This window comes from Vulpes lagopus, chromosome 2 (genome assembly GCF_018345385.1).
Source record: "Vulpes lagopus strain Blue_001 chromosome 2, ASM1834538v1, whole genome shotgun sequence".
In the NCBI taxonomy this organism is placed as follows: Eukaryota; Metazoa; Chordata; class Mammalia; order Carnivora; family Canidae; genus Vulpes; species Vulpes lagopus.
In genome coordinates, this window is record NC_054825.1 from 35628227 (window position 1) to 35646680 (window position 18454).

General features: G+C 47.2%; 1 long non-coding RNA gene across 1 annotated transcript in view; it reads right to left on the reverse strand.

The window, feature by feature from the left end:
• The window catches only part of LOC121485299, a 42015-nt gene extending 24420 nt beyond the window's left edge, over positions 1–17595 (reverse strand). The window contains exons 1-2 of the long non-coding RNA XR_005986248.1: positions 17511–17595; positions 9746–9863 (exon numbers count right to left, since the gene is read on the reverse strand). This is a non-coding gene — a long non-coding RNA (uncharacterized LOC121485299). The remainder of the gene's footprint in view (positions 1–9745; positions 9864–17510) is intronic.
• Between the last annotated feature and the right edge of the window lie 859 nt (positions 17596–18454).

Consider the following 18454-nt stretch of genomic DNA (forward strand, 5'->3'; position numbering starts at 1 on the left):
GAGATCATGACTGACCGAGGCAGTGGCAAAAAGAGAGGTTTTGCTTTTGTGACCTTTGACGACCACGACTCTGTAGACAAGATTGTCATTCAAAAATACCATCCTGTGAACGGCCACAACTGTGAAGTAAGGAAGCCCTATCCAAGCAAGAGATGGCTAGTGCTTCGTCCAGCCAAAGAGGCAGAAGTGGTTCTGGAAACTTTGGTGGTGGTCGTGGAGGTGGTTTTGGTGGGAATGACAACTTTGGTCGTGGAGGGAACTTCAGTGGTCGAGGTGGCTTCGGTGGCAGTCGAGGTGGTGGTAGATATGGTGACAGTGGGGATGGCTATAACGGATTTGGTAATGACAGAAGCAACTTTGGAGGTGGCAGGAGCTATAACGATTTTGGCTAGTACAACAATCAATCCTCAAATTTTGGACCCATGAAAGGAGGAAATTTTGGAGGCAGAAGCTCTGGCCCCTATGGTGGTGGAGGCCAATACTTTGCCAAACCACGAAACCAAGGTGGCTATGGCGGTTCCAGCAGCAGCAGCAGCTATGGCAGTGGCAGAAGGTTTTAATTACTGCCAGGAAACAAAGCTTAGCAGGAGAGGAGAGCCAGAGAAGTGACAGGGAAGCTACAGGTTACAACAGATTTGTGAACTCAGCCAAGCACAGTGGTGGCAGGGCCTAGCTGCTACAAAGAAGACATGTTTTAGACAATACTCATGTGTATGGGCAAAAAACTCGAGGACTGTATTTGTGACTAATTGTAGAACAGGTTATTTTAGTTTCTGTTCTGTGGAAAGTGTAAAGCATTCCAACAAAGGGTTTTAATGTAGATTTTTTTTTTTTGCACCCATACTGTTGATTGCTAAATGTAATAGTCTGATCATGACGCTGAATAAATGTGTCTTTAAAAAAAAAAAAAAAGCCTGCTCATCTGCCTCAGTTTCCCCAGTATACTACAGAGAAGGCTTATCAGCAAAGACTGAAGTTGGCCCTCCACGTGGGCCTCCATCACAGACATTCACATCAGATGCTGGGGATGGGCCCCATGGGAATGGTGGGTACTTGCTTTTCCAGCTACATCATAGGACCGGTATTCCTACATGTTCTTCTACTGGGACTAAGTCAAGTCATGGTTCACTGATAGATTGGTAATTTGGAAAGAGCTTGATTTTGATGTCAGAGATGAGAGTGGAACCTCCCAGTTTCCAGCTGTGTGATCTTGAGAGGGTAATTAACCTCTCTACACCCAGGCGTCCTTAGCTATATGAGTGTGATGAAATCAATTTAATGTAGGGATTACATAAAATGGTGCATTTATAGCACCCAGCATGTAATAGGCCACTCTTAGGACAGAAACATAAATTTAAAAAATTAATTGTTGCTCCTGATGGTTACTTGTTTGGTAAATGATGCATTAGATTACAAAAGCTTAAAGAGTATAATAGGGAAACCTGTATTTCTGGAAAATGATTGAACTATACTAAAGTCATAATAAACAGTTCCTTAGAAAAGCAGGTTATAAAACTATGTACTTCTTTTTTTTAAAAAAAGATTTTATTTATTTGAGACAGAGAGAGAGAGAGAGAACACAGAGGGAGAGTGAGAAGGAGAAGCAGAGTCCCTGCTGAGCAGGGAGCCTAACATGGGACTTGATCTCAGGCACCTGGGATCACGAATTAAGCCAAAGGCAGGCACTTAACCAACATAGCCACCCAGGTGTCCCAAAACTATGTATGTGCTATGCTTGTTATAAAACCACATATGTAACATACATAATCATATTAATGAGAAAAGCCTTGGAGAATATGGGAGATTCTCCAACGGAGAGATTATGAACGGTTCCCTGTATGTGTGGTGAGATTTTATCTTTTTGCATAAATAGATTTTCTAATTCTTCTTCAATGAATATGCATTACTTACGAAATTAAAATCCATTTCTAAAACCATTTTGTAGTACTTAAATGGCATTGTTCATTTAAATTATACCTTTATCCCAGGTCATTCTTTCACATTAGAACACTGGCACTCCTGGTGCCCAAGGACCATCCTCCCCACACCGAGTCGCAGGTGCCCAGGCCTGTTGCCCCAAGGTCGTGGGTATGGGACAAGGGAGAGAGGACCAAGTGAAGAATGGAGGAGGAGTGCCTCTGTATCCTGCTAATGGGGGACAATGCATTGCAGGATGGAGCACAACAATATTCAAGCAGCAAAACAAAGGAACTATTCCTGAATAGCATCAGGCAGGAAAAGCAGAGACTAACTCAGGGAATGGTCTTCCAGGCAGGAATCTATGTGGAAGAAATGTTCATAAAGTGGGCAAGGACAGCCAGTCAGGTCTGTTACTCCTAGGTCTCTCCCTGCCTCTCTACCTACATCCTCTGTCTCCGTAGGATGCATTTCCGCGCCACTCACAGCCCCAGACCTCCACATGTATACCGCACACTCACACCCGCGTACACGCCTGTGCATTTCCATGTTGCTCAAGTCCTAGTCCTAGAGGAGGGGCTAACCCCCTCAAGATATCAGGACCTCCTCCTAGCCAGGTTGGATTAGGTGGAGGATCTTCCTGGGGAAATCTAGTGGCTGAATGGAAAGAGGCAGAATTCTTGACGTGGTTGAGAAGGAAAATAGACGTCTGAGTCGGGGAAGAGGTGCCCCACTATTCTGCCGATGGATGAGCCAAGGCTGAAACAGAAAACTGTGGCCACCCGGCCAGGAGCAAGTGAGGTCAGGAGCCGGCCGGAGACAAGCACAGCGCGCGCGGCAGACGCCTACGGCATGAGGAACCCAGGGCCTGTGAACCCGGTTCATCTGTCCTTCACTACTTCCTTTTTTCCTTTTATTTTTTTTGTTTATTTTTTATTTTTTATAATAAATTTATTTTTATTGGTGTTCAATTTACCAATATACAGAATAACACCCAGTGCTCATCCCCTCAAGTGTCCCCCTCAGTGCCCGTCACCCATTCACCCCCACCCCCCAGCCCTCCTCCCCTTCCACCACCCCTAGTCCGTTTCCCAGAGTTAGGAGTCTTCATGTTCTGTCTCCCTTTCTGATATTTCCCACACATTTGTTCTCCCTTCCCTTCTATTCCCTTTCACTATTCACTACTTCCTTATTGTGACTTTGGGAAAGTCGCCTCCCACCCTAAGCCTCAGTTCCACATCCAAAAAATGCGCGTGATTGCAGGGGCCGTCAGGGCTGTTGGGAGGATTCAGTCAGCGTAGACAGAAGTTACAGAGGTGTGGAGGTGTGCTGTGGAGGTGGGGAGGTGTGCTTCGGGGGTGTGGAGGTGTGGTGTGGAGGTGTGGAGGTGCGGAGGTGTGGAGGTGTGCTGTGGAGGTGCAGAGGTATGGTGTGGAGGTGTGGAGGTGTGCTTCGGGGGTGTGGAGGTGAAGAGGTATGGTGTGGAGGTGCGGAGGTGTGCTTCGGGGGGGTGGAGGTGTGGTGTGGAGGTGTGGAGGTGTGCTGTGGGGGTGTGGAGGTGTGGTGTGGAGGTGTGGAGGTGTGCTTCGGGGGGGTGGAGGTGTGCTTCGGGGGTGTGGAGGTGTGCTGTGGAGGTGTGGAGGTGTGCTGTGGAGGTGGAGGTGGTGTGGAGGTGTGGAGGTGGTCGGGGGTGTGGAGGTGTGGAGGTATGTGTGGGGTGTGGAGGTGTGCTTGGGGGTGTGGAGGTGTGCTGTGGGGTGTGGTGGGTGTGTGGAGGTGTGGAGGTGTGGTGTGGAGGTGTCTGTGGAGGGGTGCTTGGGGTGTGGAGGTGTGAGTTCGGGGGTGTGGAGGTGTGGAGGTGTGCTTGGGGTGTGGAGGTGTGGAGGTGAGGTGGTGTGGAGGTGTGTGGGAGGTGTGGAGGGTTGTGTGTGGAGGTGTGGAGGTGTGCTTCGGGGGTGTGGAGGTGTGGAGTGTGCTTGGAGGTGTGGAGGTGTGCTGTGGGGGTGTGGAGGTGTGCTTCGGGGGTGTGGAGGTGTGTGTGGGGTGTGGAGGGTGTGGGGTGTGGAGGTGTGGAGGTGTGGAGGTGTGGAGGATGTGCTGTGGAGGTGTGGAGGTGTGTGTGGAGGTGTGGATGGTGTGAGGTGGAGGTGTGGAGGTGTGGAGGTGTGGAGGTGTGGTGTGGAGGTGTGGAGGTGTGCTTCGGGGGTGTGGAGGTGTGGTGTGGAGGTGTGGAGGTGTGCTGTGGGGGTGTGGAGGTGTGCTGTGGAGGTGTGGAGGTGTGCTGTGGGGGTGTGGAGGTGTGCTGTGGAGGTGTGGAGGTGTGCTTCGGGGTGTGGAGGTGTGGTGTGGAGGTGCGGGGGTGTGCTGTGGGGGTGTGGAGGTGTGCTTCGGGGGGGTGGAGGTGTGCTTCGGGGTGTGGAGGTGTGCTGTGGAGGTGTGGAGGTGTGCTGTGGAGGTGTGGAGGTGTGCTGTGGAGGTGTGGAGGTGTGCTGTGGAGGCGTGGAGGTGTGCTGTGGAGGTGCGGGGGTGTGCTTCGGGGGTGCGGAGGTGTGCTTCGGGGCTGCAGGCTGGCCTGGGGCTTCAAGGCATAGGGGGCGGGGCGCGGGACTGCAGGGGCGTGGGCCCGGAGGTGCCCTCTCTGTGGAGGATCAAGCCGCAGGAAAGCTGGTTGCCCAACCGAATTGGCAAATCCCCAATCGTGCTGGCAATTCGGAACCGCGGCAAGGACAAAGTCGCCCTCCCAGCTGGGAGATCCGCTCCCCTCCTCACCCTGCCCGCCCCCACTCGGGCCGCAGGCCGCTCTGCCCGGGGAATTAGCTCTCGGCACCCCAGGCGGTGCCCCTGGCTGGCTGCTGGGAGAGGCGAGAGGAACCACACGGTGACCCCCACCCCCGGGGGTCGTCAGAGTGGAGCTCCTCCCAGGAATGACGGCCACTCCCAGTGACCAGCAACAGGACAGAGGAGTCCCGCGTCCCTCTGGCGCGAGGCTCGGTGTCCCGGGTGTCCGGGGCGTGCGGGCGTGTCAGGGCAGGCGGAGGACCCGCTAGAACTGAAACAAAGCAATCTCCTGGCTGAAGCCAGAGCCTTTAGGCCAAGTCTCCCTTAGTTCCCCCAGCATTTCTGCCTGTGGCTTCTTCCCAGAAGCTTGGGGGTCCCCAGGTTCCCAAGAACCCTCTTCCTTGCGGTATCCGTGGCGCGATCACGCTCTGCAGAGCAGCTCAGCCCCGACGGAGGCAGGGCCTGGAGGCTCAGCTGCGGAGCCCGGAGGAGAGGCGGCGGCGGAGCAGGGGAGCTGGACGCGAGCCGAGGGGCCGAGGCCCCAAAACAATTCTAACCAACAAAACGGAATTACAGAGAACAAACTGGGAGTTGTGCGGGGGTGCGGGGCCAACTGGTGAAGCGGATTAGGAGATGCAAACTTGCAGTTACGAAATAAGTAAGTCACAGGGATGAAAAGTACAGCAAAGGGCATAGAGTCCATAGTATCGAAGAACACTTACCACGGTGACCTTTGAGTGATGTATAGAATTGTGGAATCACGATGTTGTACACCTGAAACTAATATAATATTGTATGCCAACTAAACTTCAATTTAAAAAAAACCCATTTAAACCAGGACATATAAATTAAATGGCTGAGACTGGCTGGCGTCAGAGGAAAAATACTGTATAGTCTTTCCCACTTGTCTGGAAGTTCTGGCTCTCCCCATGTAGCATTCATTTTCCTGTTCTTGGTGGGACTATGGCTATAGGTAAATATTTCTTCTACTCGTGTTAGAAGAACAAAACCCTTGGCTTCTGGTTGAGGAGAAAGTCGGGAGGATGTGGCATAATGTAGACAGAAGCAGGCTTGTCCCTTGCAGAGGTGGTGACCGCTGACCACCCATCTGGATTCTGGCTGCTACAGGGATGAAGGTGAATTGGAGCCTGGATCCTTTTTGACCAGAGAGCCCAGAAGTCTGGGCTCTTACCTGAACTCATCTGATATTTGAATGTTCGTTCGATTACAAACCAGTAGTGGCAGCATGGAGGACCAGAGGATATACACAGATGGGGCCCTAAGGCCACTCGTTTTTGATGTCTGCATCGAACAAAGCTTCCTTTTTGTTCCCCAAGGGAGGTAAGATAACAATTTCCTGTGTAGGCTGGGCCTTCCAGGAGTGGGTGCTGTCTCTCCCCCAAGGGGGCCGGTCACATCCCACAGCTGTTCTTGTGAGATAACTGTCCTGGGCCGCCAGTCCCAGGGCTGGCAGTCCCTAGGGAGGATTCCAAGACGGCAGATGGTTGTGCCATTTTCTGCATCCCTTCTAACTTCTATCTGGGTAGAAAATCTTTCTTGTCCTGCAGGTCGTGGCCAAAGCTCTCGAATGTTTATTTACAAGGGACTAACGTCATCCGTGTGGTTGGATGGAAGATGGGACTTGAAACTCCGTTTGCAAAGCACTTTATATCAAGATTGAGAAAAGATCATAAAAAGAAAAAAAGAAAAAAAAAAAGGCTGTTCTTATCAGACTTTGAAGAGAGGGCTGCCTGAGGCCATCAGTATGACCCCAGTGGAAACGAGCTTAGGATAGGATTGGTACAACCGTTCACACAGAGGCATCAATACATGAGAAGGTTTTGTTGTGGTGTCTTTCTCAGGAATAGTTGTATTCTGGCAATTCTTTTAAGCCAAAGGAATTCATCTTTATTAGTGAAATGCTGACCATGGCACTGTCTTTTAAAATCCTTTTAGAATTAAGTACAAAGACCTAAAAGCACTCTCAACCAGTTAGGTCTGGCCTCTGCTTGCCTCACTGCCCTTACCTCACACAATTAGGCCTTTCCCTCAAACTGAATATTTTTTTAACACTTTGAGTATGTTATACTCTCTCTAGCATATCTTTATTTGGCTGCCTTCTACCCATCCTGCAGGCCACTTGAGATGTCACTTCCTCCCTAAAGCCCTTGCTCTTCACATCCCTTCCCGCTGCCCAGGACTAGGCTCAGTACTCTCCCTGTGCACTAATCATATAGTTTAATTGTATCATATCATGCTGTTGCAGGTTGAGCTCTCCAGGAAGCAGATGCAGCACTGTAGTTAGGCATGGAAAAGGCTGGGGGAGGGACACCCATGGACAGAAAAGGGGAGTGTTTGAATTTCCTGTGGCTACCATAGCAAATACCACAAACTTGGTGGCTTAAAACAACAGAAATTTATTCTCTCACAGTTTGAGAGGCCAGAAATTCACAAATAAGGTGTCAGCAGGGTGGTATTCCTCTGAAGGCTCTAGGGCAGAATCTGTTTCTGTCATCTTCTAGCTTCTAGGAGCCCCCTAGACATCCTTGGCTTGCAGCTGCCTTAATCCAATCTCTGCCTTCAGGTTCACATGGCCTTGGTCTCTCTCCTCGGAGTCTCACTCTTATAAGGATACCTGTGATTACATTTAGGGTCTATTGGGGAAGATGAATTTTTCTATACCCTTCGAGTTTCATTTGGCTGGAGTAAAAAATTGGTGTGAGACAATGAACAGGAAAAAATTTAATTTAATTATGTACGTGAGACGATAAGCCCCAAAGGCAGTCAGGCATTTAAGGCATATATGCCATCCAGAGCTAAGGAGAAGGGGGTAGGGCCTGGGACTTCAAAGGAAAGGAAGACATTCACAGTAAGATGAAAAAGAGGAAACGTTTGGTAAACAAATGTTTGCTGGGCCATACAGCAACAATAGGACATAGGAAGGAATTTTAACAAACACTGCTTTGCCAAATCCCTCCCTATCTACCACACCTAGTTCATATGCAGTTGTCTATGGTGACAGCTCCCTTTCTAGAGCAGGTCCTCTATCTACATTCTTTCAGGCAGTTAGGGGGAAGGTCAAAAGTTCTTTTTGAGCCTGCTCTTTCTTAAAAATACCCAGCCTAAAATAATTCACATGCCAAAGAAATACATTTTGGGGTGGTGAATTTTGCTCCCTCACAGGTCCATCTGGATCATCCAGAATGGCTTCCTCTTTGTCTTAAAATTCCTTAATTTATTCACATTAGCAAAGACTTTTTTTTCCAAATAATTTTCACAGACTCCAGGAATCAGAATAGGAACATATATTTTTGGGGGGACATACATGGACTGCAGAGAGCAAGCAGGTTTGGATAGGAAGGGCTTTCAGATCATGATACAGATCTCACAAAGTCCCTGCCAGCCATCAGGGATCTCTGGGGTGAAGAATACCCAGTAGAGGAGTTCTATGTTGCATGGAAATGGCTACAGCATTTGCTCAGTTCTCAGGTAGGGGCTGCCTTGAGAAAAGATTGGCCTTGACTGGAAAGCTGAGGTAGACTCTAAAGGAGCTAACAGCTGAGAGTAGCCCACTAACCATAGTCCTCACAGCCACACAATGAGTCCTCTCTTGAAGGGGACGTCTGAATGGCACATGTGCAAATCTGCCACAACCCACCTCTTAGGCTGTGCAAGGGGCACCTTTGCAAAGCTCTCGTGGGCCTCTCTTCCCAAGAGGAAACTTAAAAAGGGAAGTCATTGCCACAACTCGTTCTCAGGCTACACCTGGTACTCATTGTCCCTTCTTTCAAGATCCATCCTGAATTCTCCTTGCCTCCAGCGGCCATCTTTCCTAGTCTAGGTAGCCTACCCAGCACTGCCCATGAGTCTATATGTCTTCTAACCTCAGGTCCATTCTCTTTCCAGAGCAGATGACCAGGTGCCCTGCTTGCAGCTCTCTTTCCATTGTCATTCAAGGCTACTGCTGAGTGAGGTTGTAGTTCCGTTGCTATCCATTTTTGGTTTGTGCCCACGTTTGTACCTGCATACTGAGCCAACTCATCCACGAACAAAGGTCAAGCTTTTCCTTCCTCCTTCAGCTGGTCTTATGGGATCACCTACATAGCCATAGTTATAAGCTGAGGTAGGAGCATCTACTCAATTATAATGGGTGGCATGAGTTCTGGGATACCTGTTTAAACTTGTTTGTGCAACTAACCTGTGCTTGGACCCAAAGGTAGCCTGGACCTGCTGCAGAGCCCTTTTCCATTCCAGGCCCTACTCAATAATGGCCCATTCTATGGGCTGAAGCAGTATTTCTAGGTGTGGAGTATGTTGCCCCCAGACGCTGAAGAAATCTCCCAGGCATTGTGCTTTCTTGTTTTTAGTAGGGATGCAAGACACAGAAATTTATCTTTTGCTTTGGAGAGAATGTCTACCACAGTCTGAAACCAGGATCCCTAAAAGCTTCACTGAAGTGTCAAGTTCCTAAAACGACCAGGATTTATCTGTCACTCTGAAACACTTCTGTCTTACCAAGGATTCCAATGTGGTGGTCACGTCTTCCTTAACATGTCATCAGTTTATTTTTTTTTAAGATTTTATTTATTTATTCATCACACACACACACACACACACACACAGACAGAGAGAGAGGGGGGGGGGAGAGGGAGAGAGAGAGGCAGAGACGACACAGGCAGAGGGAGAAGCAGGCTCCATGCAGAGAGCCTGACGTGGGACTCGATCCCCGGTCTCCAAGATCAGGCCCTGGGCTGAAGGTGGCGCTAAACCGCTGAGCCACCCAGGCTGCCCACATGTCATCAGTTTAATGGGTCAATAGGATATTGATATATCAATATCAATGTGATATTCAGATGGTCTAGATCCCTTTGGGCTGTATTATTATGAAAGGAGGAGAGTTAGTGCTACCTTGGAGAAAAACTATAAGTGTATAGTGTTGTCCATTCCATTTGAATGTGAACTGTTTCTAATGGCCTTTTAAAACTCAGAATGAAAAGCATGCATTTTCCAAGTCAGTGGTTACATACCACATACCTGGGGCCATACTTACCTGCTCCAGCAATGGTACTACATCTGGTATAGCAGATATAATCAGGGATCCCATTGGTTGCACTTGTAGTAGTCTATAGTCATTGTCTAGAATTCATTCGGCTTCTGTAGGGGCCAGACTGGGGAATTAAATGGAGATGTGATACAGACCATCATCCCTGCTGCATCCTGAGATCTTTATCCTCCACTATACCCTTCAGGGTATGATACCATTTTTATTTACTTATCATAACCAGAAATTTCTGAGACTTCCTCTTTCCCTTCTCCATCATGATAATGCTTACCCAGAGACCAAGGACCTAACATAGGAATTACATCAACTGTCAAGTATAATAATCCTAATGATACATCTGGGAACAGGGAAAGTGACCACTATGTAGATCCATGGACCAGTGGACTCACTCTAAGCCATATTTTGGTTAGAAGTCCCTTTATTGCCTTATGTTCAAGTTTTCCCATTGCAAACAGGGAGAGGCCCGTGATGGTGTTTCAGTCTTTAGGCATCACTGACAATTCAGATCCTGTGTCTAACAGTTTTTGGAAGGCCTATTTCTCTTTCTCCAATGCATAGTCAATCAAGTAAATGGCAATAAGACTTTGGGGGAAGAACTTAGGTATCGTTACAGTGCATACTTGCCCTAGTATTGTAGAGTCCTTCTTCCTAGAGGGTTAGCCACTTGTGAGCCAACAGGCTTTAAATCTGAAAACTGGCTCAGGTGTGGCAACTTGGCAAGGTTATCGTAACTTTGTATTGGTGAAATGGCCCTCAGCCTTCTGCTTATTCATTTTTCCTCCTTTTTGGTTATGTATATTTAACAGGCACTCTGTTGGCTGCCTATCTATTTTGTTCCTTGGAATGCTGAGTTCCAGTCACAATCTCCACGATGCTCTCTCTATAGGTTAGGCCCTCTAGGCTGCCACTCTGTTCTTGTCAGTTGTGATGATAATTACAACCACCTGGCTTCTGGTGGTTAACTACCACCACCTGGCCTTAATTACTTTGGAGGCGCCCAACATCCCCACTGCTATCAGTGAGCCAAGTTCAGTGACACTCTCCTATTGTCAGCCCCAGAGGTGTGCCACCACTGAACCACTTAGTGGTGCTGGTCATGTCCTTCTTGCCAACACATTCTCAGGGCCCTTGTAAATGGTGTGTCTTCTTATTGGCCTTCTGGCCTCACATAATACACTCATTCCTGCAAGTCCACTTCCCTGAGCCTTTTAATTTCTTCCCCTATGTCTGCCATGGCACTCAGGCATTCCAGCCTTTCAGCATGGGCCATCACTTTCTTTAGGCATCTAGAATCCACCCCCAGAGCAAGTTTGTATTGCTTCTTGTATCTCAAGAGAGTGACCCAATTCTAAATACTCTCCTTCATTCAGACTTATGTTCCAGCCTCCCTGATCAAGCACCTAATCTCATGTTCCAGTGTCTTTAGGGTTACGATTGCTTTCTTCCCTTAACAGGCCTAGCCTATCCCTGGCTGGGTTGAGCTGTGACTTAACCCTGATGGTAGGCCCAATGTCCAGGAGAGGAAGAGGGAAGCCACCTGTTGCCTTTTGGGGGAAAGCCCTCTGTATCATCTTCCTGCACAAGCAATGTGCTAGCTCTTGACTAATTGAAACGAGTCACCCCTGAAGGTTCAGAGGAGTCTAGGGACATCCCATGTGTCATGTCATGATCTCAGGTTTTGCCAACCAGGGCCTGACTTTGGAATAACAGCCCTGCCTTGATTGAGCATTGAATGGCCTTTGAAGTTCAGTAACTATTAAATCTTGGACTTCGCTTTCAGCATTCCTGCTCACCCAAGTAAAAGGGCTCCTTTGCAGGAACTCCCTTCTTACTTAGTTTCAGTTGCTAACTATTCTCAACTTTTCACTATCCTCCTATTGGGTATCAAAGCAACTTAGTGATAACCATTCAATTCCGGTATCTTTATACTTACAAACCTCGAAGTGCATTTCAAATGCATGAATCAGGGTGCTCTCCTCTGTCTACATGCCCTCCCAGCTCATCATGGGTGAAACTTTTAATAGCTGGACTGCCATCTCATGCCAGAGGCTACCTTCAAACCACCTACCACTGGGAATAGAGGGGTCCTCATAATCAGCTGGGTGGGAGTGATTCAGTCTCTGAACCTTTATCTTACCACTGGCTTTCTCAGATCATTCTTGGTGTCAACTGTTGCAAGTTAAGTTCTCTGGGAAGTAAATGCTGAAATAGGGCTAGAAATGCAAAATACTTATTGGGGAGTAATACCTGTCAAAAGAAAAATCATGATTGTGTAGAGAAAGCCATCAGACCAGGGTAAAGCTCCACTAGCCCAGCAAGAGTTTTGGAGTAAAGACACCTATGAATACAGTCTGAGTTTAAATGAAAATGGGAAGAACTTTGCACAATGGTCTTGCTCTGTCCTTGGCTGGGGAGTAGGTAACCAGATGTTCAGTTAAATTTATATCTCTGATCAGTGAAGAATTTTTTTTTTTAGTATATCCCATCAATATTTGGGGAATTCTTATCTAAAAAAAAAATCCACTATTTATTTGAAATACGAATTTAACTGGGTATCCTGTGCTCTTCTTTGCTAAATCTGGCAACTCTAGCTGGGGTCACCCCAGGAAGTGCACACTCTCAGCTACCACTGCTTTACTCAGCCATTGTCTGGGAGCCACCCTGAGAATAATGTGACCTTAGCTTGAAGGCTGAGGAGGACCTGAAAGTGCTAAGTGCTGGAGGCTGTCAGCTAACCATACTCCCAATAGCTGGGCAGCAAGTCCTTTCTTGAAGGGAGAACAGAGCAGATTTCTGCGTATGACACATTTATTTTCAGTTTAACTGTTGTGTCCTGTGCTAGAAGTAAGCCCAGTGAAGGTGTGAAAATTATCTCTCGCTTATTGTTGTATCTCTAGTGCCTCACAGTGCTTGGCTAATGGGAGATGCTCAATTATTACTTGCTAAATTAAATTGTACTTAAGACTTCAGGGATCTGGGAGTATTGAAGAAGCACAGAAAGAAGTCCTCTTGTTCTGTCCCAGAATCACATCCTGAGTTCAGCTGACCCTTTGATGACTTCCCATGCTGTGTGGGCAGTATGCCCAGGTAACAGGTGGAAGGAAGACTGGCTTTACACTGTAGAGTCTGAGTTCACAGCCACTGAATTTTATGCAGAGCTAATTATTTATGGGATTAATTAAATGCTTTCTAAGTAAGTAAAGATGGTTCTAAATGAGGAATTTCAAGAGAGATCTCATACATGAAGGTAGGTATTTTGTGCTTAATTTAATGGGTTGTGCTGTTTCTCTTCATGTATATGTCCCACACAGGGCCCCAACTCAACAGACTGCGACAGAACTTAGCATTGTTCTGGTGCTGACTCCCACCATCTCTCTCCTGTCATATAAGCCAGGAATCCTCGAGCCACCCAACTCCAGCAGGCAGTTTCCAGCCACTGAGTAAGTTCTGCAGACTCCATCTCCTTTCCTCTGTCACAGCCATCTCTTCCTCTCTATCCTTATTGCTACCTCGAGTTTAGATCATCATATCTTACCAGGATAAGAACATGCCAGTTGGCCACCCTGCCTTTGGTGTCATCCTCTCTCCAATCTATCTTCCACCTGTCAGGAATTTAGCTCTCAGACTTCAAATAGATTGCATTGCATCAAATCAATCAAATCATGTTATTCTCTTTCCTGAAATCTCTCAGTGGCTCCCCTCCTTTTGGGATCATGTCCAAACTTCATCTATTACCTGTGTGCCAGCAAGGTCTCTTACTCTGTTTTTTAAAAAATATTTTACTTATTTACTTGGGAGAGAAAGGGAGAGTAAGAGACATCACAGAGGGAGAGGAAGAGGGAGAGGCAGACTCACTACTGAGCAGGGAGCCCGACGTGGACCCCAAGGACCCCAAGATCATGACATGAGCTGAAGGCAGATGCTTAACCAACTGAGCCACTCAGGTGCCCCCTCTTACTTCATTTTTAAGTGTGTAGTAGAATGATGTCACACTCTTACTTTACATACTTTATTGACTCCCCACAGATGATAGGATAAAGTCCAGCCCTCTGTGTGTGGACCGCAAGGCCCTCTGTGGTCTGGACCTGCCTTCATTCATGCCATATCATCCCTCACACTCTCTACTGTTGCTTACAGTCCTGTGAACACATCAAGCTCTACCATATCTGGCAGCCTCTGTTCAAACTGGTCCCTCTGCCTGAAATTACTCTTCTGCTACTTATCCATTACCTACATCAGCACTGCTCAGACTTTCTTGTGGCATCAGTCACTTGGGGATTGTGTTAAAATTTGGACACTGAGGGATCCCTGGTGGCTTAGCGGTTTGGTGCCTGCCTTTGGCCCAGGGCACGATCCTGAAGTCCTGGGATCGAGTCCCGTGTCGGGCTCCTGGCATGGAGCCTGCTTCTCCCTCTGCCTGTGTCTCTGCCTCTCTCTCTCTCTTTCTATGTCTATCATGAATAAATGAATAAAATCTTTAAAAAAAATTGGACACTGATTCATTAGGTCTGGAGCATGGCCACAGATTCTGTATTTCTAGATGCTGATGCTGCTGGTCCCTGGACCACACTTGAATAGCAAAAGCCTAAACCGGCTGTTTTTCAAACCCCAGAGAAAGGTTACCATGTCTCTGAAGCCTTTCCTAAACATTCCCAGAAGAATTGTTTTTTTTTTTCTTCCTGCACCTAGAGTTTCCTGCGACCCTTGTCAAAGCACTAGTGACATTGAATGCATTTTCATGCTTCTAGCCCAAAAGTTCTATAAGGGCAGGAACCATGTTGTCATCCTTGGATTGCCAGCTCTCACTCAGCACCATGCCTGGCATGTAGCTGGCATTTGATAAAAGTTCATCAAATGAATGAGTGTAGAGTCGTCCTTAGAGAAATGAAAAGTGTATTTACATCTAGGATTCCCTTTTCCCCCAACTTTCTGATGTTAAGACTTGAGTATACGAAAATAGAATCCTTTGGGTGCAAATACTCAACCCAAATTTGCTTTCCCAGACTGGCACAGGTAGCTGGTAGAGAAGGACAATGGGAAGCTCAGAGAACTGAAAAAGGAGTAAACAAGCAATCTTCAGGAGAGCATGGTGTGGAGACACCAGAGATCTCAGGCACAGGGACTTGGGGGCCTTTTACATAGGAGGGGCCATCGGTTGACTTGACCTGGATTGCCTCCTGTGCATCTTTCATTTCCGCTGATCTCTGCTTCTTTTTGTGTTGGGCTTTTAACTTCCTACTGCAGATGGGCCTAACCCAAGGTGTCAGGCTCTGGGCCCTCCAGAAACCTCCATTCAGCATCACTGCAAAGAAAGCTCTCTCATCCACCCCATGGCCATGGCTGAGTGTGCGTGCGGGGATGTGGAGCTGAGTGGGGAGAAGTAGTGCATGTGTCCGTGTGTCTGTGTGTGGGAGTCCGGGGGTGAGGGGTGAGCAGCAAGGCCTGCTCACAGAAGAAATAAAATGAAAAATTTGCTACTTTACAAGGAATAGCTACATTAGTCAGCTAAATCACCTACAGTTCAGAAAAACTGTCATCAACACAGAGTAGGGTTTAGGGAGGGAGACAGGTCAGAGGACAGATACAGGGAGGCAACCCTCCTCCTCCCCCCTTCTCCCTCCCACTAGTGGTGAGTACTGGTGCAATGTGTTTGGAGTGTAGAACCAAATTTCCATGCATCTGTGTCCTCTCAGGGATGGCAATCCATCATGCCCTGGGTTGTGTTCACAGACAGCATTATGGAAGCTTTTAGTAAGCAACCAGGCCTGACTTTTGAATTACTTACTGGCTTTGGTATGCTCATCTGTAAAGTATGACTAATAATAATACCCACCTCACAGAGGTGTTGTGAGGCTTAACATCTATTAAGCTAAAAGCTGGCATGTAAAGCAAGGACCATGTTCCTACTTAGAGGTTCTGAGAGATGAAGTAACTTGCCTCAGGTCACACAGCTTGCTAATCATAGAGTAGGATTTTAAACAGTCTGTCTGATTTCTGTGCTTATTTCCATCAGAGCCATAAAGCTAAGTCCCTTGATACTGGAGTTCCAGGTAGAGAGGAGAACTGTGCGCCTGTTTGCCAGAGCCCGTTATTACACAGGAGCACAGTGTGACCACAGCATGCCTGGGAGTCCCTGGGAGGGAGGAGGGAGGCACAGTGAAAGGAGTTTGCCAAAAACCATACATAGTAATTCTATCAGTACAATGAGATCTTTGCCCCCAGAAGAAACTACAAATGAGGGTATACTCCTGGGAGTATAATTTTTTTAATACAAGACACAGTTTACCTAAAAGAAATGCTTCTCCATAAAAAGGAAACAACCTGGCAGTATTCTACATTTAAATACAGGATGATTTGCTCTGCAGTTGTTCTGTTGCCAGTTTTAAAACTCTGAGCCAACTTCCTCCCCAGTCACTATTTGATACCAATTGCTTGGCTGGCTCAGGAAATGCAAACTAATATTAGGCAGAGCAGAAACATAGCTAGCAGGATTAGCTGGTTGCTAAAAAGAAATATGATGTACACCTAAACAAATGAGGAAAACTCGGGTGGTCATCCATCCATTTATATGAGCCCTGTCAGCACGTTCTTCAGGTTTGGGTTCACAGGATCCACAGGCGAGTAACCTGCTGTTCTCACTTCCCTCACTCACCATGCGCCGGCCCCACCCCTGGAGCAGGACAGCGCCTGGCTGGTCCCCTCCGCCAATAACTCCGTCCTCATTCTTTTGACTTCCAGACAAAACCAAACCAAACCAAACCCACCCAGAAACAAGATAAAGAAGAAGAAAAGAAAAGAAAAAAACAAAAAACAAAAAAAAGCAAAAACAAAAACAACCTAGAAATGTTTTTCCTTGAACCCTGAACCTGGTCCTAGGATTGTTTTATGCATTTTTACATATTTTAGAACTCTTTTTGTCTTTGTCATTGTCTTAATTTCAGGAGCCATACAGAAAAAAAGTAGCCTCAATGAACACACAATATAGCCCTCTTACATTTCTTTAACCACCCTGAAACTGCTTCTGGAAACATCTAAGATGAGAGGTTTGTCAGCGTGACTGCTGATGGAAAGATTCTTGAAATCTTGCAGAAATGACAACAGAGGCCACCACACCCCAGATACACTTGGGCACCACCCAGAAGCCATGATCTTGATGTGTTTCAACTCATTTAATCCCAACAGCAACCCTATCAGGTAGGGCTTTTCCTTGTGCCCCTTTGCAGATGAGAAAGTCAAGGCTAGGTGATCCCGCCTCAGGTCATCCAACTAGTAAATGTGAAGCTGTGATTTTAATTCATCCAGCAACAATGAAAGAAGAGTTAACACTTACTAAGCTCTAATCATCTTCCAGGAACTCTTAAAGGTTCTACATGTATTAACTCATTTAACTATTAACTTGTTAAAGACACCACCTTAGTAAAAACAACCTTTGCTGGGCCATTTTCTGCCTGGAGAAGTAGAGGGGGCCATGCTTGGTGTGGGGGTCAGGATCTCTGAGCTTGTTTCTTTCTTTTTTTTTTTTTAATTTTTAAAAAATTTTTTTATTTATTCATGATAGTCACAGAGAGGCAGACTCCATGCACCGGGAGCCCGACGTGGGATTCAATCCCGAGTCTCCAGGATCTTGCCCTGGGCCAAAGGCAGGCGCCAAACCACTGCGCCACCCAGGGATCCCCTCTGAGCTTGTTTCTGAGGGGAAAATCAGTACCTGTTCTCCCACCCCACCCCTGCCCCCTCCCCCCCGTACACACACCAGGAGGAGCAGGGTCCTTGGGCCCAGGAAGTTCAGTTGATGCTGGAGCTTTGTAGGCCGGTCTCTGGCTGCTGCAGGACATCACTGACCCTTGTGCATGTTAAAGGCCACTGCATACCAGTGCTGGTTATATTTACACAGTGGGCTAAAATTAGCTGGCATGCTCTCCTGGCAACCGGCAGGATATAAATCTCCCATTTTATCTAGTGATGCTAATTCTGGCAAAGCCAAAAAGGGTCCTTCTGCTGTTCTCCGTGGATAGGCATTCAACAACAATAATATCGTTTTCCTTCCTCTTCCTCTTCTCTACATTTTAGGAAACTTCAAATATAAATCCAGGCTGACCTTGGGTCAGGACAAATACCTATAAGCAGTGAAACCTAGTGTGTGGGTAGGGGTTCTATAGACAGGAGAGTTTAGGGGCTTTTCTGGGATGGAAAAAAAATAAAATGAAAACATATCACTGGCTATTTTCCATAATCACTGAAAAAGCAGTGAACTTAGAAGGGTGTCACTCAGAGAGCACTGGCATTGTGAGTACAAATGGAACATTCAGGAGAGGGGTAAATGAAGACCCCAGGCTCCACGGTCAATACCACCCCAGGTGAAACCAGACCTAGATCCACCCTTGGCTGGGACTGTGAATATTGCTACCTTTTGAAATCTCTGCACTCTCTCTTAAAGCAGAGTTAAGCTATATGGGCTCAACATAAAAAGTAATATGATCAAGTGGTGATGTCCACCAAGGAGTAACATTAGGACATGTAGCAGGTATTTGTGATACATCCAATGGACCCAGTGGCTGGGAGAGGGGATGGAGTAATAAGAACCCAGGTTGGGGTGTTAAATAGACCTAGGCTCAAGCCAAATGGTGTCCTTGGGTAGCCTATGGGTAGGGAGCCTTGGGTAGGGAGTTGGCTTGAATTTGCTGCTCAACTCTAGAT